We start from the raw sequence: 15,620 nt of genomic DNA on the forward strand, positions 1-15,620 counted from the left end.
CATCTGAAGAAGATAGAGGATCTGGTCCTATTTTGTCCATTGGGAGACTTTTTGATTTATAGTACATGGTGTTGTTGATTATGCTAAGTATCAAGCTGATAAATTGAGTACCTCAAGAGTGAATTATGTTATGCGCTGATCTTCACTCATGTGGAATTAAAAGGCAATATTCAATTGCTCTTTCATCAACTGAGGCAATAAATGTAGCAAGTTAAGATGATAGCTCGAACTTGGTATGATGTTTTGATGATTTAACAAACTTATCGATCTAACAAGGAACCAAATCCTTGTTATTGGAACTGCTGACAATGAGATGAATGATAAACTCAGTGTGAGGTATATTTGTGTGCTATCATCAAAAAGGGAGAAAATGTTATATTCTAGGTGTTTTGATGATCCTCACAAATGCAGGGACCTGGTTAAACAAATGGGGTACAGTCGTAAAAGTTGTCATGTCAGGTGATAGGTGAAAAGTGCAGTGTCCTACACCAATAAGAAGAGCAGACGAGATTGTATGTTTCAGTATCTCACAAATGCAGGGACCTGGTCCCAGGCAGAGTTCTCTCCATCTGATACAAAATGGTGTACAACTGTAAAGTTGTCCTGTCAGTGGTAGGTGAGGAGCCAGCGTACTAAACCATTCAGAATGGAAGAGGTTTGCCTTTCAATGAACTCACAAAGAAGTTTTCAAGGGACCTGGCCCCCGCAAGCAAGGGACCTGGCCCCCGCAAGCAAGGGACCTGGTCCCCGCAAGACTACGACGTGAAAAGGACAAAAAGACAGCTGTCAGAAAAGCTGTCATCTTTGATTTGGTAGGTGCACAACTTTTCCAACAGCAGGCCTTCAGCCAATGGGATGACTTCAACGAATTTGTGGGAAATTATATTATATCTTTCCAACAAACACAAATTCATGACTTGTCAAATTAATCTTGGATTTTCTCTGAATATTCAGAAGCTTGAACAGAAGGTCATCTTCAAGGAAGAACACTGCTCAACTCAACAGAAGGACCTGATAGAGTAAAGAAGAATCTTTGTTGTATTTAGAGCTTTCTGTGTATGTACTTACATTTTAAACATGTTCCTAATCTATAAAGGATTCAGATATTTGTTTTGGGTTTGTAAAAGTCTAAATCAATTAAGGTTAATTGATTTAGTGGGCAACATTGTTTTGTTGCTTAGTCAAATTCTAAGTCATTTAGAGTTAGGTGGTTTAGTGGGCGGTGTGGTATCCGCTTAGCAAATTCTAAGTTATCTAGGAGTGATAGCTTAGTGGGCGGTGTTGTATCCGCTTAGGATCTTCAAGTAATAGGTAGATTACTTGATCGTGAGATTAATAACTTTTTCTCACATTGATTATAACCGGGTTTCACTTTTGCTTGAGAAGATTAGTGAAGACGGTTGTAAATCCTGTGCAACAGGTTGTGGTTTTACTTCCTTGAGCAAGGAGGTTTCCACGTAAACTGCTTGTGTTGTGTTCTTCTTATTGTTTAATCTTCCGTACTGTTCTTGCTGTGTCAAGGGACCTGGTCCGTTGACTGGTAGTGGACGCATATATTCCAACACACTGTATGAATGACTTTTACCTTCTTAGCAGGGTTGATTATCTGAAGGAGGAAAACACAATGCAACATTAACAAAGGACTTGCATTTGCATAGAAGGACTAATCTAAGCAAAAGAATCAAAAAACATGCAAGTCGTGCCTTATTTATATTCTTAATCAGAAATCACCTATATTAGCAAAACAACTAATATATCTAAATGAATCTGGGGATCTAAGTTCGCACTTCAGACTCCTAGAGTCGCCCTATGCTAAGATCTGTCATTATGTTGAGACATGATAATGCAGTTCCCCACATCCCTGGGTATCTGCATGAAGCATTTAAGTTCCCAGTACTTAAACAACCAGGTAATCTGAAACTGTTGGACTTTGACATCAGATACCCTAAACTTTGAGGATTACCATCCTGTTTTCCTTGAGAAATGTGATAACTGATAAAAGGAAGAGATTACAAGCAACTATTTGCTCTAGTGGACGGACGGCAAAAATAATATTAACTTTGCTGAAACATCAAATGCTATAAAAAGACAAATTAGTGCACAGAAATAAAAAGTCAGGTTGGTGCAAATGGATTACATAAATGAACAATTAAAACAAACTAAGTAGATTATAGATATCATTGTGTTCCTTGATGTAAAAACAAAAAATCCTTGACATGGAACTAATGTTATTTGCCTAATTGAATACCTCCAACCATGGATATGACCTTGACAGTTCATATGTCCCATTGCCACCGTCAGGATTCTGCAGATCACATCATAGAAAAGACGTCATTAATAATTCAAATGAATGTGAGGTTTCAAGAGTATTAGAAAAACCAAATGCAATTGATGTAACTGTAACTGTCAAGAATCATTTTCATCTCATATTGGCAGAAATTTTACTGTCACGGTGAACCCCTAACTGATGCATTTACATAGTAGGATTGTGCAGAAGATGACGCTTGCATGAATTCTTATTTAGTTCTCAATGATGAAGACACCCCCAGCACTGTAAGCTTTCATACTATATTGTTGTTCCTCTGATTTTTTGTTGATGCATTTTTACGTTTTATTATTTCTTCTACTTACAAGTTTTTGTAATAGGAAGATAATCCCTACAATCATGAAAGTGGCTAATGTGACAGCGGAGCTTTACTGGCCACTCTTGTTTGTTAAGCTGTCAGAGAAGAGCAACATTGTGAGCTCCTCATGAACTCGGCTCAATGTAGTATCAAAAATTATTTGCGAGACCCATATTTTGGTCTGGAAAAATCCCAATTTGTCAAGCTAAGAACTGAAAGACCTAACCGAACATAACTGTTTTGAACTGAATCTACTACAATTTGATTTTAGTTATACAAAATCGACAAATAGAAACTAAAAGGCTGAATGGGACTTCTGGGAAACCAATACAAGCTGAATGATGCTAACCCCTAATCAAAAGGTTGATCTAAGGAGAAAAAAAGCATATTTCAGATTACAAGAAAAAATGTTTTTACCTGTAATGACAGCATAACATTTACAGCATCATACAAACGGTTTGCCTTCAATGGTTCATCAACAATTTCCACAGATAGCTTAGAGAGTAGAAGGCATGCCTGATAGAAATGGCACGGAGAGATTAGATTACGACAAATGAAAATGTCTCAACGAGTCATTAAGGTTTAACAAAAATGCCTACTTTTAGTCCCTCCGCAGAACAATCTGAAATAGGCCAACCATGATCTGCAGTAGAGAAAGGCCAAGCCCCTTTTGAAATATGTCAATACCAGAAATAAATATTACCTGGGAAATCATCTAACACCTTTATGCAAAAGAAAGAATCTAGCAATGAACACCAACACCCGAGATAAAAATGTAGATATATAAGGAAAAGGTGACACGTATATGCTAATGAACAAAGGCCTTACCTGTGAGTCTTTCATGAACGTATGTGCTTTTCGCAAAGTTGGACCATATTCTTCAACAAGGTCTGTTGAAATGATTGCTTGAATAGCAAAAGAAGTATCCCATGATTGACTTCCATTATATCCCTGAAATTTAGCATTCACATCATCTTTAGACTACTAGAAATAAGGCAAAAAATGTCAAAACAATTAATATCAGAACAACGATGGTGGGAATTGAAGAAATTCTGCCAATGCAGACATCTATAAATTCTTGAACAGTCGTACTTTTGGTGAACAAGCAAATTTGAAGTTACAGACATGAATATGATGAACTGATGTTATTAGAATCTAGACCTGCATTTTCATTCCATCTTCAGCAATCCATAGATAATCATATAATCGTGGAAGATGCAACTTCAAAGCTTCCGAATTGGAATCTTCAACCCAGCAACAAAGCATATTTAAAACCTGCACATGAGAGGTCAGTTAACACAAAAAGGAAAGGGAAGAATATATGATGTAGCACCAGAATGGAGAAGGGAGAACAATATAAGAATAGAGAGAAATAGGAGAATGAGAAAGAAAAATAATAAAGAGAGATAAATCAAGTTTGTCTGTTCATATTAATTGTTGTAGTATTGCCCCTATAGTTTCTTGTCCTTCGATTTCTGTTACTGTTTGTTGTTCTTTGTACCTCGATTATCATGTCGTTTTGTTGTAGTTTCTAGCCTGTTACTATCTGTTGTTTTTGTTATTATCTTTTTTTTTTTTGGTACTTCCGTTGCTTCTAAGGTAGAGGTAAGATCTACGTACACTCTATCATCTCCAAACCCCACCTTGTAGGACTATAGTAGGTATATCGTTATAGAGAAATCAATTCATAGTGTTATACATCAAGCCAAAACAAAAATGAGTCCAGTCCTATTAATAGGAAAATTAGTTCTGAACAAGTTCAAGACTCTTAAAACTACTATACTCTATCTCTAATTAAGAAGATAAGACTAGACAAGAACTTACTTATAAAACAATAGTAACTACTCCTCAGTCCCAAATAAGTTGCAGCCAGTTTTATGAATCTTCACTGACCATGTTACTCTATTTAAATTGATCTTAGGCGAATATTATACAATAACATGCCCAGTAGAATCTCCAAGTGGGATCTGGTGAGATGGTGTGTACGCAACCTTTCTGTTTCTGATAGATCATCGGCTCAAGTAAATCATAACAAACAAGAAAGAAAAGAGCATACATGAAAGAATATCAGTTACACCAACAAATAATACGATAATCAAAGAAAAAGTAAAAGCAGGTAATAATAAGAAGTATAACGAAGTAGGAGAAAATTTTACTAATTACACTGATAAGGAAATCTAGACAGTGCCACTACCTACTAACCTTCTACACTAATCCTCGACGTCCATATCCTCTTATCCAGGATCATGTCCTCGATAAAATTGGAAGTTCAAGAAATTCCTTATATTTTCTAATGTTCATAAATCTGAAACAACTCTTTGAAAGAACATTGTGTGAATTAAAAGTTCTAACATGACAAAAACACATTTTCAACAACTAGGTATTTCTTTTCCTATATAGGTTTTTTTTCTCGATTGTGCCCTATCCTCACTACTGTATGGATCAAGACAACTTTCTTCCTGTTATAGAATGTATATCGACTTGATTCCTAGTAGAATACATAGCCTTTTTTAGATAGTAGATTTGTAGGAATTAGCAGATTCACTAGCAGAATCACAGGAATCATCTTTTATTTCTGTTGAGTGATAGCTACCTTGCCATTGTTATGGCAGTTGAGAGAATAATTGTGAGATGAAGAAAAGAATGGAAGAAACAGTGAGGAAAAAAAAAGTATTAACCGACTTGGTCATTTACACAAGATATTCTACTATTTATATACATCTTTCCAACTAACTAGAATTAATTAGAAACTATCTTTAAAACTAACTAACAAACTTTTAACAAACCAACTAATTAATTGTATTGTTCAACTTAACACTCCCCCTCAAGTTGGATGGTGGAAGATATCCAACATTCCCAACTTGAACAACATATCACTATGCAGTTGTTTCCCCAACGCTTTGGTGAAAATATCTGCCATCTGATCTTTGCTTGCTATGTACTCTGTCTTCACCATGCCATCTTGCAACCTTTCCCTGATAAAGTGACAATCTATCTCTATATGTTTTGTTCGCTCATGATACATGGGATTGGAAGCAATTTGCATTGCTGCTTTGTTATCACAGTGCAACTCCATTGGCAGCTCAACTGATGCTCCAAGCTCCTGCAATAAACCTTGTAACCATACCAACTCTGCTACAGTTGTCGCCATACTCCTGTATTCAGCTTCTGCTGAACTTCTGGAGACTGTACTTTGTTTTTTGGATCTCCATGAAATCAGAGATTCTCCAAACTTGATTCCAAAACCTGTTACTGACCTTCTTGACAATGAACAAGATTCCCAGTCTGCATCACAAAAGGCATCAATCTTTCCTGTTTTCTTACTACTCATCAATAATCCCAAACCAGGTTGTCCTTTGATATATCTTACAACATGTAATGCTGCATCATAGTGTGACTTCTTAGGAGCATGCATAAATTGACTCAAGTGTTGAACAGCAAAAGAAATGTCAGGTCTTGTCATGGCCAAATACAAAAGTCTCCCAATTAACCTCTGATATACTCTCCTGTCATCTAGCTCAGCATCATTAGTGAGATTGAATTGTTTGTCATATTCAAGACTTGTAAGCTTCTGATTTTGTTCAAGTGGAGTTGTGGTTACTTTGCCACCAGATAAACCACATTCTGCCACCAACTCTAAAGCATATCTTCTCTGATTCATTAATATACCCTTCTTAGATCTTGCAAATTCGATTCCAAGAAAATACCTCAATTCTCCTAAGTCCTTCATTTTGAAATTATGATGTAGAATATCTTTAGCTTCCTGAATTAACACCTCATTATTTCCTGTAATTAAAAGATCATCTACATACACAAGAATGATAACCATGCCACCAGTTGTATCCTTCTTTGTAAACAAGGAATAATCCAGTTTGCTTTGAGTGAACCCTGACTGTATAAGTGCAGTAGTAAGCTTTAAATTCCACTGTCTACTGGCCTGTTTCAAACCATATAATGATTTAAGCAGCCTGCACACTTTATTCTCCCCCTGGCTGCCAAAACCAGGATGTAGAGTCATGTAAACTTCTTCAAACAAATCACCCTGAAGAAAGGCATTGTAAACATCCATTTGACAAAGAGTCCAATTGAACTGAGCAGCTAAGGCAATAACACATCTCACAGTTACCATTTTAACAACCGGAGAGAAAGTATCATGATAATCTAAACCTTCCTGTTGTGTAAACCCCTTAGCCACAAGTCGAGCTTTGAGCCTCTCAACACTACCATCAGCCTTATACTTGACTTTGTACACCCACCTACACCCAATGGGATGTTTACCTGCAGGTAAGTCAACAATTCCCCAGGTGTGGTTGTCAGTGAGAGCCTGAATTTCAAGATTCATAGCCTGGATCCAACCACTATGTTGTGCAGCTTGATCAAAGGAAGAGGGTTCAGAAGGGAAAGAAGAAAAGGTTGAAAGGTAAGCATAATAATGTGGATGTATGGAGGTGTAGTTCAGGAAATTAGAGATAGAATGAGGAGTTTTAGAAGTGGTGACATAATCAGTATGCCAAATGGGGGGCCTAACTGTTCTAGAAGACTTTCTAGGTGATGAAGTAGTAATAGAAGTATTGGATGTAGAATGTGTAGGAACAGATGAAGGTATAATGTGTGAAACTTCAAGAGTATGAGAAGGAAAGTCAAAAGGGATTGATGCAGAAGAAGGTGAAGCAGTGGGAGAAGGAAAAATATCATCTGCAGGATGTGGATAACCACCTGAAAATGATGGGAAAGAGGAAGTATGAGAAGGAGGGATAGAGTCCAAGAAGGTGTGTTTGGGATGTTTGAAAGGGAAAACAGTTTCTCTGAAAAGAACATCTCTACTCACAAAAAAGGTGTCAGAAGCAATGTTATACAACTTGTATCCCTTTTGTGTGTCTGAATATCCCATGAACACAGAAGGAATAGCCTTAGGAGAAAATTTATCAGAAGTGACAGAATTGGTAGCATAACTCAAGCAACCAAAAACTCTCAAATGATTGAGTTTAGGAGCTTGTTTGTGAAACAATTCATAAGGAGATTTCCCACCTAAAACACAAGAAGGAAGTCTATTTATGAGAAAAGTGGCTGTAAGTACACATTCTCCCCAAAATTTCAGAGGTATATGTGCCTGAAATCTAATGGCTCTAGCTATTTCAAGAAGGTGTCTATGCTTTCGTTCAGCAATACCATTCTGTTGGGGTGTGTGTATACAAGAAGTTTGATGAATTATCCCAAGGGAAGAGAAAAGAGTACTGCATTGGTTGTTAACAAATTCAAGACCATTGTCTGATCTAACACTCTTGACAGAAGCTGAGAATTGAGTTTTAAATCTCAACAAGAAAATCCAAGTCATTCTTGAATAGTCATCAACAATGGTAAGAAAAAATCTATGACCATTATAAGTACATTGTTTATAAGGTCCCCAAACATCCATGTGAAGAAGTTCAAAAGGAGATACAGTTTTTGTAACACTATGAGGAAAAGGAAATCTAGTTTGCCTTGCAAGAGGACATATGGAACAAGAATGAAAAATACTATTTTGAAGGTGAGGCTTCAAAAAATCAATTTTGTTGAGTACAGTGGCAGGAGCATGCCCAAGTCTGAGATGCCAAAGAGATATATCAGATGGATTGGACATAGATGGATTAGATGTAGATGAAGCAGTTGACTGAAAAACAGTAGCAACCGGTGGTGAAGGATCAACAGTGGCAAGTGATGGCCTTTTGGTAGATGGAAGTATGTAGATACCTCCTTCTTCCTTACCAATCCCCCTCACCTTGCCATTGCAAAGGTCCTGGAAAAGACAAAAATTGGGATAGAAACAAACACAACAATTTAGTTCTTTAGTGAGTTTAGAGATTGACAAGAGATTATAAGAAAAGTGAGGGAGATATAAGACATCATGCAGGTCATTGGTGTCAAATAGTGTGGCAGAACCTCTGTGAGTAACAATAGTGGTTTGACCATTTGGTAAATGGACATTGCTGGACTCAGATGAAACCATATTTGGACTAAAAAGAACATCCAAGCTAGAAACCATGTGATGAGTTGCTCCAGTATCCACAACCCAAGGAACTGTATCATGACCTGTAGGAAAACAAGCATTGAATGTACTAAATGTAGAGGAGGCTTCATGAGCTATACCTGCCATGTTGGCAACAACATTCTGAGAAGACGAGTCTTTATCAATCATTTTCAGTATATGATTATATTGTTCAGGAGTGAAATTTGGTGCTGCTTGAAATGAAGAAATGTCAGGAGCACCAAGTTGTCCCCCTATTTCATGATCATTTTCAGCACAGTTCACAAAATTTGCTTGAGTTCTTCGATTGGTCCCATGCACTCTATCATTCTCAAAATTCTGACCCCTGAAGCTCCTATCATTCACATCTCTTTTCTTCTGAAACTTGTAGTTTGGAGGATAGCCGATCAACTTGTAACAGTTAGCTTTCGTATGGTTTTTAAAATGGCAATAGTCACAATACAATCCCCCAGCTTCTGGCTTGAACTTATTATTCTGTAAGGAGGCTAAAGCAGTAGCAGTAGTAGTAGTCTCAAGGATATTAAGCTTCTGTACAGGTAGAACACAATTCAATATCAAAACAGATTGCACCTTTTGACTCTCATCCTGCATTATCAGATTATAAGCTTGGTTTAAACTAGGACTTGGAACAGTCATAAGAATCTGACTCCTTGATTGGGCAAAATTATCATTGAGTCCCATTAGAAACTGCATCAGCTTCTGGTTTTCCATATGTTCTGCATATACCTTGTACTTATCACATTCACAAGCAGGTAAAGGAACCAATGATCCATACTCATCCCAAAGATTTCTCAATTTGGAATAATACTCAGAAACTGTAAAAGTTCCTTGACTCATTGTACTGATTTCGCGATGAACCTGGTATATTCTAGTGAGATTACGTTTGTCAAACCTCTCTTTCAGATCCTTCCAAACATTATGGGCATTTGATGAAAACATTAAGCCATTTGCTAATTCCTTCGAAACAGAGTTTGTGATCCACGATAGCACAAAAGCATTACATCTCTCCCATTCATGATTCAGATCTCCTTTGTAGTGATGTTTACAACAAGTATCATCAATAAATCCAATTTTATTCTTAGCTAACAATGCTACTCTCATAGAATTACTCCACCCAGTATAATTTTCTATACCAGTAAGTTGTTGAGGGATTAAAATGCTACCTGGAGTATCAGATGGATGAAGATATAAAGGATTCCTTGGATGTATATCAGTGAATTTTTCGATCTGTTCTCGATTGGAGTTGTCTTGCACCTCCGATGACCTAATTGCATCCACCATAGTTTCCGATTATCTCCGACGTCGGTATTCCACTGTTCGTCCAATTTGAATGATGCAGAACAACAAAAAAAACTCTCTCTAGCAGCTAGAGTATTGGTGGCTCTGATACCATGTTGAGTGATAGCTACCTTGCCATTGTTATGGCAGTTGAAAGAATAATTGTGAGATGAAGAAAAGAATGGAAGAAACAGTGAGGAAAAAAAAGTATTAACCGACTTGGTCATTTACACAAGATATTCTACTATTTATATACATCTTTCCAACTAACTAGAATTAATTAGAAACTATCTTTAAAACTAACTAACAAACTTTTAACAAACCAACTAATTAATTGTATTGTTCAACTTAACAATTTCTTTCATAAGTTTGCACAAAATCTATTGTATTTATACATTGCCTACCTATTGGAATAAGACATCTTATTCCATCTGATATGATTACACTTCCAAATAATTTTACGTCTACCTCGGCTACTTTAACACCTCTGATCATCAAGGTATCATGGGATCTCATCTTGTGTTGTGTTGCGTTGGTTAGCTCATCCACCACAAGGAATAAACAAGTACAGGCTAAATGCCGATTCCTACTGTAAACCACAATAATGGAGAAAACTCCTTTGTTACTCCTATTATAGTTCTCATGCTAGTGATGGCTCCTTCATACATGTCCTTTATGACATTTTTATGTTTAGTAAGACAAAAGGTGCACAAAATTACAAAAAAAAAAAATTCTAATAAAGTTTTAGTTTAATTAAGGTGTGTCTCTGAAATTTCATTCATAATCTAAGAGTACTTGTGCATTTTCCCTAACAATTATAACAACAGCAGCAGTAACAATAACAATTATAACAATGAAAACCTTTCAAAACAATTTTTAACTTCTTCGAACTTTTCTCATGCTCACATTAATTACCCATGTTTTTTTTCAATTTGAAGATTTGAATGCACTACCTTAGCATAGCTTATTGGTTGGTTACCTAAAATCTAACTTAGTTGGTGAATGGTTCTATTTTCACATTATAATCTCTACTCCAGTTTATTTTATAAAAAAAGTGTTAAATTTGCATCTTAAAAATTAGACTATTAATTCCCACAATTTCATAAAAATTTTATATTAATTAAATTGAAGTAGAATTAAAAAATATTTCTAAAAAGCTTTTTCTAAAAATATTTTTGCTCAAACAGGCATATAAATGGAAACATGTCTGGCTTGAATAAAAAAATCTTTTTTTTTTGATAATATACTAATTAAATTGAAGTATAATTGAAAAAATATTTCTTAAAATTTTTTTTGAAAATACTCTTACTAACGATTATTGCCATGCCACCAACTAACATTTTATTATTTTATGATCTCATACTAGTATTCCTGCTCCTTGATTTGTAGGTAAATATTTATTTTCATTGGACATTTACACTAGGCATGTGTTTGGTATGGGGAGAAGTGTTTATTTACTTCTTTTTTTAAAAAATTATGGATATAATTTAGGTAGTGTAACCTTATGTTGAAGACAACAATAGTTAGTTAGTAATTAGTCAACTAGTCAGCTAACGTAGCATAATAGTTGGTTAGGAGTATAAGTTAGTTATAACAGATTCTAGTAGCTAAGTCATGTAGATGTACAATTGTATGCAAGCAAATGTATATATATTAGTATGATGTTCAGATAGAGATCAATTCAATACAAAGTACACTTTTATATTACACTGTTGGTTTTCCTTTTTTTCTCACACGTAAGTCTCAGAATGTCCATTCAAGGAGTCAACATGGTAGAGCAAGGGAATGAATCAACAACAATGGTAACTAAATTCGTTATTCCTTACACACATCCTCTCTACTTGCATCCATCGGATACTCCAGGATTTGTGATTTGTCTCGTTAAGTTGACAAGATCGAAAAGTTATGGGTTATGGTGGAGATACATGTCGAATTGCTCTGCAAGCAAAGAGGAAGATAGGTTTTGTGATAGGAACCTGTAAGAGGGCGAGTTTCGAGACTAAGTATCATGATCAATGGGATACCTGTAATGCAATTGCTCTCTCATGGCTTATGAACACTGTAGCTCCCATTCTCTTATGTGGCATCGTGTATGCTTCTGATGTGTCACTAGTTTGGGAGGATATGAAGGAACGATTTGATAAGGTCATTCATGTAAGGATTTACCATCTACATCGAGAGATTGTTATGATTGCACAAGGGGTCGATATTGTTTCGATTTATTTTACAAAATTGAAGAAACTGAGGACTGAAGATGATGCAATGGTGATATTCTCGAGTTGTGATTGTCCAAAGTCAAAGGATTATGTTGAGCATTTGCAACAACAACGACTGGTTCAATTCCTTGGAGGATTAAATGAATCACACTCGTAGGCTAGGAGGCAAATTCTCATGAAAACTTTTGAACCTACGTCAATTAGGCATATGCAATGATGTTGAAGAAGAGAGTGAAAGGTTTGATATGGATCGTAATTCTTTGGTAACGAAAGCTATAACTGAGGAAAATGATATCACGGCTCTTTGGATTGCTAAGCATCCACTAAAGCCCCGATACAAATCTCCAAATGCCTTTTGTGATCATTGCAATACAAAAGGTCATATGAAGAGTGATTACTTTCAGCTTATAGGATAGCCTCCTTGGTATAAAGGAAACATGAAAGAAGGAAATAACGTGCAACACAATGTTTTAACTCATAATTATATATAATTCACTTGTGATTAATTCTGAGTATGGTGGCCCTAATGCAGGACCTTATTATGGGAATTTGTCATTTTCTCACAATCATAACCCTGCAAGTGACATTAACAGGTCTGTTGGAGATAACAGTCACATGGGAGCTCACAATCATGGTCATATTGGATTTCATGGATCTCATGCATCTGGATCTTCAAGATTTAATGTTACTGCTGACATGTGTACTCATGGATGTGGAAATACAGGCACACAGTCATGGAGGTAGTGACATCAACATGGATTTCACAGGCAATCACTCTAGTTCGTATAGCTCCCCTTCACCTGATACTATAGGTATTGTTAACTGCTCAGTAGTACATAATTCATCTGGTCATAGATGGATAGTTGACACAGGTGCAACAAATCATATGACATCTACCCTAACACAACCTATGCCTCCAACTGAATTTAATAAAGTTCACTTGCCTAATGGCCAACAAACACCTATTGCTTTCAGTGGGAAATCTAAATTGACTCAAGGAGATATTTTCATGTTTTATCTATTCCAGAATTTAACTACAATTTGTTATCAGTTTCTAAACTGAATAGAGAATTGCATTATTGTATCATATTTTATCCTGATTGTTGTATATTGCAGGTCCTTCACACTGGGGAGGTGAAGGGGACTGGTAGTCTGGAAAATCGTTTATACTACTGGTCACACGGTTTTTCTTCTACTGTTGCTCCCTCAGCTGCATTTTTGAGCATAATGAACACTTTTTGAGCATAATGAACACTTTTAACTTATGGCATAGATGGTTAGGAATATTCCTCACGAGATCCTCCAGCAAATGCAGATACCACATAGCTCCTATTCCTTTAAATTGTCACCTTGCACAGTTTGTCCTTTGGTTAAGCAAACTAGGTTGCCTTTTCCTCAAAGTTATAATATATCCAATTATGTGTTTGACTTGATTCATGGTTATGTTTGGGGTCCATACTTATGATGGAAATAGATATTTTCTTACTTTAGTCGATGATTTTAGTAGAATGGTATGGATCTTCCTCCTAAAATTCAAAAGTGATATATTCATTGTATTGAAAGATTTTCTTTTACTAATACAAAGACAATTTGTTGGTTTTATCAAGGTGTTCAGAAGTGATAATGGTTCAAAATTATTTAACTCACATTGTAGTGATTTGTTTAGAACAGCAGTCATTGTTCATCAAAGCTCTTATGCCCACACACCCCAACAAAATGGGGGTCGTGGAAAGGAGACACAGAAAGATTTTGGAGGATTCCACGGCTATTAGAATTCAAGTTCATTTACCTATCAGATTTTGGGGTCTCTGTGTTCAAAATGCTGCCTATTTGATCAATAGAATACCATCCACTGCATTATCCGGAAAATCTCCTTTTGCTGTGGTTTTTGGAAGAGAACCTTCTTTACAACATCTTAGAGTTGTGTGTTGATTATGTTATGTTGTTAACCACAATACCAATGGTGATAAATTTGACACAAGATCTGTTAAGTCTGTGTTTATGGGTTATTCTACCACACAAAATGGGTATAGGCTATATAATTTATCCACTAAATCATTTTTTTGTTAGTAGAGATGTCATCTTTAGAGAAGATAAATACCCTTTCAGTCATATTCAGATTGAGATTCTTGATCCTTCTTTTATTGATAGTTCTGATATGTTTGTTTATGATGATCATCATAGTTCCATGGTATTGCCTGAGGTGTCTATTATCTCTCCTTCCTTAAGTATATCTCCTAATTCAGATATCTCATCTTCTACTTAATCTTCTCTCCTACCACCATTGAGAGCAATCTTAGGAGGTCAACTAGATCCTCTAAGCCTCCTGGCTGGTTACATGGTTTTGCCCATACCGCTTCTCACAACCCTACACACTCTCAAACTTGTTCCACTGCTCATCCTTTATCTACATATATGTCTTATGCCTCCATATCCCCTTCTTACTTTCACTCCTTGTGCAATTTCTCTGTTATACAAGAACCTACTTCTTATAATGAGGCTATATAGAATACATATTGGCTTCAAGCCATGGAACAAGAATTGCAGGATTTACATGACAATCATACTTGGGATTACTTTTCCCCCGGGAAGAAGCCAATAGGGTGTAAGTAGGTTTATAAGGTGAATTTCAATGCTCAAGGTGAGGTAGAGAGGTAAAAAGCTCGACTAGTAGCTAAAGGGTACACACAACAAGAAGGTGACTATCAGAGACTTTTTCTCCTGTTGTTAAGGTGATTGTTGGGTTTGTTCTTTCTATGGTTGCCATGCATGGTTGGGTTTTGCACCAAATGGATGTCTTTAATGCTTTCCTTCAGTATGACTTGGTTGAAGAGGTGTACATGGTTCCTCCTCCTTGTTTGTTTAGTTAAGGGGAGTTATCCAAAGTTTCTAAACTTCGGTTTAAAGCAGGATTCTCGACAGTGGAATTTAAAGCTTTGTGAGGCTATTATAGGTTTTGGTTTCATCCAGAGTCATCATGATTACTCCCTGTTCAATAAAAGTTCTGGTTCTGATTTGGTTCTCATTCTAGTTTATGTGGATGATCTTTTGATCATTGGTTCTTGTGCTCAGTTATTTCTGGCCACAAAGCTTATGCTTCAGACAGATTTCAAGATCAAGGACTTGGGGGAGATGAGATACTTCCTTGGTCTTGAAATTGCAAGGAACAAGGATGGTATTATGGTGAGTCAAAGGAAATTCGCTTTAGATCTTATCTCAGATTTTGGTCTTGTATGGATCAAGCCAATCAGTACTCCTTTGGAAGTTAATCAAAAGTTCACAAGTTAGGATTTTGACATGAACAGTGAAGCTCAGGATACACATGAAGATGTGGCTCTTAGTGATCCTACACGCAATTAGAAACTAGTTGGTAAACTACTGTACCTCACCATGACAAGGCCAGACATTAGTTACGCAGTGCAGAATCTTAGCCAATTTATGCACAAGCCTAAGAAGTCACACATGGAGGGTGCATTG

The 15,620-nt window shown here is 36.3% G+C and overlaps 1 pseudogene; it reads right to left on the reverse strand.

Moving 5' to 3' along the window:
- Window positions 1-373: 373 nt before the first annotated feature.
- LOC101263603 (cycloartenol synthase-like) lies at window positions 374-5,225 on the reverse strand (annotated as a pseudogene).
- Window positions 5,226-15,620: the final 10,395 nt, after the last annotated feature.

Source organism: Solanum lycopersicum, chromosome 4 (genome assembly GCF_036512215.1).
Source record: "Solanum lycopersicum chromosome 4, SLM_r2.1".
Lineage (NCBI taxonomy): Eukaryota > Viridiplantae > Streptophyta > Magnoliopsida > Solanales > Solanaceae > Solanum > Solanum lycopersicum.